The sequence below is a fragment of the Peromyscus californicus genome, unplaced genomic scaffold, assembly GCF_007827085.1.
Source record: "Peromyscus californicus insignis strain IS unplaced genomic scaffold, ASM782708v3 Scaffold_15__1_contigs__length_86483966, whole genome shotgun sequence".
In the NCBI taxonomy this organism is placed as follows: Eukaryota; Metazoa; Chordata; class Mammalia; order Rodentia; family Cricetidae; genus Peromyscus; species Peromyscus californicus.
In genome coordinates this window covers 80,337,474-80,345,223 of record NW_026294447.1, presented here as the reverse complement: position 1 = coordinate 80,345,223, position 7,750 = coordinate 80,337,474, and positions in this window count along the sequence as shown.

Below are 7,750 nucleotides of genomic sequence, written 5' to 3'. Positions count from 1 at the left end.
TTTAAAAAAATAAGGTAGGGAAGTTCTCAACAGCATAACTTAGCAACTTAAGGGGCTGTAGAAAAAGAGCAAAATAAATTCAAAGCTGGCTGAGGGAATTAAATAATAAAGACTGGAACAAAGACAGATGAGTAGAGAAAATCAGTTAAGCCAAAAGGTTGTTGTTGGAAAAGATCAATGAAATTCCCAAACCTTTAGCTAGCTAGAATAAGAAAGAAAAAAAAGAGATAAATTACTCAACTCATGAAGGGTGGGACATTACAACTAGTTCTAATGAAGTAACAGAGGTAAAAGAGGGTACTATGGACAACAACATAGTAACAAACTGGATCAACAATATAAAGTGGAGAAGTTTCTAGAAACAGACTGATTTTCCAAAACTAATCTATGAAGAGACAGAGCATGTGAACAGTCTTAGGAAAGAGATTGAACCAATAAAAATCCTCCGACGCAGGATATTTTTAGACTTGATGGCTTCAGTGGTGAATCTTGCCAAGCATTTAGTGAACACAAATCCTTCTCAGATTTTTCCAGAACACTGAGCAGGAAAAGCTCCTTTCCAATTCATTCTAAAAGACCTGCGATGCCTTAATTCCAAAGACAGGTAAAGGTACTACACAAAAAGAAAACATCTGACAAATATCCCTCAGAAACCGTAATTGCAAAAACCTCCAGCAAATTGAGTTCAGCAGCATATTAAAACAATTTCACACCTTGGCCAAGTATAATGTATTCATAGAATGCAAGCAAGATTCAGCTTATAAGAATCAATCAATATAATACACTATATTAGCAGGAGGGGGAAAATACAATCATCTCAATTGATGCAGAAAAAGGACTCAATTCAATAATCTTCTGTCATAAACAATCAATAAACTAGTAATTGAAAGAAACCATATGCGCTTATAAATAAAATAAATGAGAAATATACTGTTTGTTTTGAACTGAATGGTGAGAGATCGAAAGCTTTTTTTTCTTTTTTTTTTTTTAGGATGAGGAACAAGGATGTCCATTTTTACTACTTCTATTCTTTGTGATATTAAAATTCTAGCCAGAGCAATTCAGCAGATTCAGGAAAAGAAATACAAGACTTTCAAATTGGAAAGAAGTAACTAAAAATTTCTCTGCTCACAGATAATAGCTCATGTCTAGGAAACCCACAAAAAAAAAAGCATTAGAACTAGTCAATGAACTCAGCAAAGGGGCAGGAGACAAAGTCAGCACATACGATCTGTCATATCACTGCACCTTAACAAGAAACAAACGGAAAAAGAAATCGTCTGTAGCTACAGTAGTGTCAAAAGAATAATATACCTAAGAATCTGTTTAACCAAGGAATGGAAGTACTTTCACAATGGAAACTAGAAAATATTTCTGAAAAAAAAAGTTAAATGTTTCATAAGTAAATGAAAACACATCTCATATTCACAGATTGGAAGACTGATTATTGTCTATCAGTACAACCCAAAGAGACCTATTGGTTCAATGCAAGCTCTATTCATTCTAATGAAACTTTGTAGACATAGAAAACCCTGTTTTAAGATTCATAAGGAGCCTCGGGGACTCAGAAATAGCCAAAACAATCTTGAAAAAGAAAAAAACTGGGTAATTCATACTTTGCTCTTAAAAATCACGATAGCTACAGCAAGCAGAATTGTGAGGTGTTGATTTCAAAACAGATCTCAAGAACTATAGAACAGAGAATCGAATCCTCTCACACATCATCAAGTTATTTTGACAAAGATCTCAAGACTATCCAGTGCAGAAATACCAGCCAGTTAAAAGAATTGTACTTGAGAAACTGGATATCCTTATGCAAGTGAATTAAGTTGAATATTGACATAAGAGAATTAAAAATTGATTCAAAGGGTACTAAATGTTTAAATGTAGTATCTTTCTAGGTGAGTTTGGTGGAGCTAAGCTATGTCTCCAGTTGTAAATGTAAAAGTATAAAATGCTCAGTAGGAAACGGCACAAACATTTAATTACATTGAATTTGGTGGTAAGTTCTTGAATCTGGCACTGAAGGAACAATAACAAAGTGAATAATTGGACTTCATGAAAAGGTTTTAATTTTGCACATTAAAAGATACCATTGCAAAATGCTGGTCTTGCAAGCAGGAGGGCATGAATCTGATCCCCAGAGCTTACATGAAAATGCTGGACATGGCAATGCATACCTGTAATCTTGGGAAGGTGGTCATAGGCAGGTCCCTGGGGCTTGCTGACCAGCAAATCTAGCCTAAGTGGTGACCTCCATATCAATGAGAGACCCTGTTTCAAAGGACATGAGTGGCATTCCTGAGGATGACGCTTGGCTGTCCTATGGCCTACACATACCCACCTACTTGCACACATACTCTCGCTCTACCTATGTATACCCACATATACAGGAGCATGTACATGAATATACATTTGCATTTAGAAAAGACATTACTGACAGAGTAAAATGACAACCCACATAATGAAAGAAACATTGGCAAAGATTAAATCTGACAATACGTTAATATCCAGAATATACATAGGATTTCTAAAATTCAACAAAAATAAATCAACTATCTGAATAGACTTTTCTCTAAATAAGCCAGTAAGCACACGTTAAGATGCTTCACATCAATAGTTATTAGGTAAATGCAAATTAAAAGCACCATATTTAAAAAAAAACTCTACTAGATACCATATCATATCCAATAGAGTGAGGATGGATGGATAGATAGATAGATAGATAGATAGATAGATAGATAGATAGATAGATAGATAAAGTATTGGCAAGAGTTAGAGGAATCAGAGCCCACACACACTGTTGGTAGCATATAAAATGAGATAATCACTTTAAAATACTGTCTAGGAGTTTCTCAAACAGCTAATTATATTCACATGATGAAGCAATTCAACTCCTTGGTACACACTCAAGAAAATGAAAACATACATTCACATATGCACAAAGAGAGAGAGAGAGAGAGAGAGAGAGAGAGAGAGAGAGAGAGAAACACATATAAATGCTATTGCAGCATTACAATAACTAAGAGCTAACCCCAGAAATCTGAGGTACACAGGCCAATGAGTAGTGTTTAAAAATGGAATGAGATACATTTTTGAGAAGTTTAAGTAAACTCTTCATGTTTCAGGTAGCTCTAAAGTCAAAGTGGCTGGAGCTCCCCAAAAAAAATGTGGAGGCAAGATTTTTATAGGGTGAGTGTGGAAGTAGAAAAGGAACTGACCTGGTTAGATGAATCTGAGCAATTGCCTTGTTTCAATTTTTCTATCCCTCATCACATAAGTAGTGCTCAGCTGGCCATGGACGAACAGGAACCTAGGGCGTGAAGCCATCTCAGCTTAGGTTACTGTGAATGTGGATAAACAACATGTCATCTTACATCCAATGGAGTGCATGACCATAAAAAGGAATAATTTACTGACACTTGCTGTAACGTAAGTGAAACTTGTGAACATGCTAAGTGAAAGAAGCCAGTCACAGAAGTTCACTATATATTCCATTTATTATATTCAAGTTAGGAAAATCTCCAGAGAATAAACTAAATAATGCTACATTAGAGTTGGGGAGGTAAGTAGAGCACTAGCCAACATCCAGGATGTTCCTTTGGGGATGATGAAAATATTTACTGCAGTGATGCACACATGTATCTGTGAGTATTCTAAAACCCTTGACATGTACTCCTATGAAGCTAATAGTGGTAATATTTTGTCTTAGTAGACATATAATTTTTTAAAAATTTTTCCTTAAGCCCTTTCTTTTACCTAGCCTTAGGGGTTCATTTGTATCTTAGGCCTGTAGAAGAAGACTATTGGATTTAAACAGATTGTAATGTACTGAGGGAACGATCGAGTAAAACTTTCCAGGATGCCATTAAGGAAGAGGGAGTCAGATCCATAGGAGCTCTGGAATTTAAATCACCTCTGCAGAATCATCCCTACCTTGAATCAGAGGCCTTCTCTTCTAAGCCCCCTCGTTAGTCAATCTTTGGCTTCAACCCCTCCCAGAGTTTGGAGTTGGAACATTTTCAGGCAAGCAGGTTCCCATTGGCTGAGATCCATTGTGTAGCTAGTGACAGGGGCCAGCTCTAGGTCATGGCTGCCAAGACATAACAGCTTGGCAATGAGCACACTCATCTTACCAGAGGGGACTGAACAAGACATCACCGAATCTACGAGGTGCTTCAATGGGGCACTTATGGAGGGTGCAACTATCCAGTTAAAATAACTCATTATAATATGGCACATAACAATGGGAACTGTAATCACCAGGCCCCCAGATCGGGAAGGAGAAGCTTTCTTCCTATAACAAGCCATTACAAACAATTTTTTAAAATCATTCGGAAAAATGAAATAATTTCCAGAAATACTGTGAGGTGAAAAGTCTGTAAACGTATGAACAGTATAATTTCACTTCTGTGAAGGTAGTAATTTGTATATGTTTTACTACTCTTCTTGTATTGGGGAAATGGATATATAGTGATTTTTATTTATAGACATAAATATATGAATAAATAGTGATTACTGCTCAGTGGCAGTAAATTATTTCAAATGTGCTATACCAACAATTCTCAAGTTTGAACTGAAATAGCATGAGCATGCTGGAATGAACTGAGAACAAAGAGACTTCAAGAAAGAACACTCCTCTAAGAAAGGTTGCCATTCCTGTGTGTGATCCTCCATTTCCCACATCAATTTTGTCACTAGGCCTAGAGAAAGTCAGACTGGCACCCATTTGTCAACAAGAAATGAGCTTATATATCAATATATCCATGTGCTAAATTCCAGTAGGGTGCTCAGACATTCCATTTGGTTGCTGGTAAGTGACAGTTGAAGAGGTCTCAGAGATGGACCAGCTTGAAGCATCTATCAGTGTTTCTGGGGTTTTGTCTCTGTCAGAGAAATCAGTGAGATTGGACAACCAACAAGAGGGATGGGGGAGTTTGAAGAGCAGGAGAACGTACTCAAGAGAGAACCCCAACTTGTCAAGAGACACTCGTGTCTCCTGGGATTTTTGGATAACTCTTTCTATGAGCAATTAGTGGAGAAGAAGATTGTTCCTGAGTAAAGGCAAGAGGAAAGGTGGGAATTAAAGAACCAAATTGGAGTTTCCTGGAATGGATTCACTCTTTTTTTCTGTCCTAACTTTGAGTGTATCATGGCATCATATAAACTATGGGAGCAGTCAATTTTGCAAGGCTAGCGAATTGGAGAAAGGACTGGTAAGGTTATCTTGGGTATCCATGCTGATCTTGGCCCATTTGGGATGGTTTGATTTTTTTACTATCAAGTGGTCAGTGTCCTGCTGTAACATAGCTCTGAAGTTGTATCAGCCTCTAGCCATGTGCTTTACCTCCATTTCTTCTTCCTTCAACTGGCCTACCTCAGTTCCATTCATATATTATTTATAGTCTATGTCACTTCATGTTGAAGTCTACCCTATCACATTAAAGCCTCCAGGGGGACCTATCCACCCTCTACTCGGCACTCCTGCCCACAACTGATAGGATAAAGAGTGAGCACCTGACCAGGAGTGTCATTCCATACATTGCTCAGAGATTTTTGTCTAACCTGGAACAAAAAGTGAGTTGATCCAAACGAACTCTGTTGTAAATTCAAACTAGAAATAATTAAGATGACAAAGCCGCTAGTGAAAGCAGGAGCTGGAATAAAGTCATGAAACCTTGTGAGGACCATGGAGGGCTTTTGAAGGGCAATATGATGAGATTAAATACTTTAGAGAGGGAGTTCTGGACTCAGTAAACAAAGTGGAGAGCAAGCATCAGCTTCGGGCTGCCACAGATACATGCTCATACATGTGTGTGCACCAGCACATATGCATGTGCCTACACACACACACACACACACACACACACACACACACACACACACACACCACATAAATGCAAAAACAAAAAATACTCTTAGAGAGAAACAAGATACCAATGGGCTGGGAGAACATGGCCACCATGAAGACACAAAGAGTCCTTTCAAGTCTCTAAAGTGACCTCAGGTCACAGTTGGTTGTCTTAGTCTGTTCCCAGATATCTTCATGATAAACCCAAGATGAGCAAGATCTTGAAGTTTAGTTGCTTTACCAAAATTATTTCTTTTCCTAGCTCAGGCGGCCAACCACATCTCTTGGCAACCAATGGAGGAGACTTTCAGTGGGCTTATGTCAATAACAGTCATCTCTCTACTCTGGACCCTAAGCTTCCTGCAAGTGAAACCTCCCATGGATCTGAACGCCAGTGTAACCAGCACTGTTCAGCACATTGAGCCCTTTCAGTAAATATATGAATGAAAAGTTAATCACTTCCAAATGCTTTATTTATTTATGTATTCCCACAGTAGTTCTGTGAGATATTTGAAGCATAGACACAAACCTAGACAGCTACCACCTGTGCTTACAAGCGGCTTCTGAGCTGAGAACAACCTATGGGGCTGAGCCCCAGCCTATAGAATCCAACGTGATCTCCAGGTGAACTGTGTCCAAAGATGACTGTTGGAAGACCTCCAAATGATGTCTGTTGGCAAATCTAGTCAAGAACTGCTTGGCGTGTGGGGAAGGCCCCACATACCTCATCTCAGAGGTTTTCCACATCAGCTGTTGAACAGCAGAGAAAAACACATTCCTTGGTTGATCCTATAGTTTTTAGCCCAATATGTAAATTCAAAGCTAAGTCTTATCACCAACTCTTCTATTTAACGTGAAACTAAGTTGTTACACTTCCTATTAGATTTGGTTCACTTGTTTTGTTGATGGTTTTTTTTTTTGTTTTGTTTTGTTTTTTTTGTTGTTCGTTGCAAGATGAGGACCAAAATGGCATTACCTCATAATATCACACTACAGGTCAGACAAAACAATGTCGATAAAACACCTGGGCAGCACCTGTACACGGCAGGCACACTATAAATGTCAGACCCTTCCTATCATAAGAAAAGCCTCTATAAGCTCACAAAGGCAGGGATGTTTTTAAGGTAGGTAGACCACCAGCTGGCATTTGAAAAAAAAGACATGGAAGAGTATATAAAGGCAGAAAACATATAGTCGGTGTCTGGAAAGACATAGAATATTTAGAAACACAAAATAAAGTGATGTGAAATTGAAATAACCCCTGGCTCTCTTCCTGTGAAAATGAATCATAAGTTTCAGTTTGAAATGCATCTTTCTTATGAATCTGTCTCTGAGGTATTTTGCTTTAAGACACGTATTTAAAGAGGTCATTTTTCATCAACTTGACACTTGCAGCATATACATCTCCTGAATTCAAGCAGGAACACAAGGGATTTCTCTTTCAAATATTGCCTACAGAGAAACTAAAGAGAAGCCTTCCTGCAAAGCCACTGTATGGAAGACAGAGTGAAGGGAGAGTACGGTGGTCCTGGGAGGTGTTTCATTCTTTCAGAGGACCCAATAACTCATCAGTGCAGGCAGTGTCTCCAGGCTCATGTGAATTCTGTGGCTCTCCAGGTAGGGCCACCTTAAAACAACTCAGACAGATGGAGCCTCTCTCATTACAAAAGCCGACTGCCCCCACCTCCAGGCACTCTCATATACTACAACAAAAGTGAGCCACAGAACAAGACCCTGAAAATGGTGACATCAATTGAACATAATAAAAAAAAAGTGATAAAGATGTCTTTTTAAAGGCCTTTATTCCTCCTAATAAATTCAGTGAAATCAAACCTTCAACCTAGGACTGACATCAGTTTTCAACGTGCCTTCCCTAGAGTCTGGTTGCAGCAGGGAATG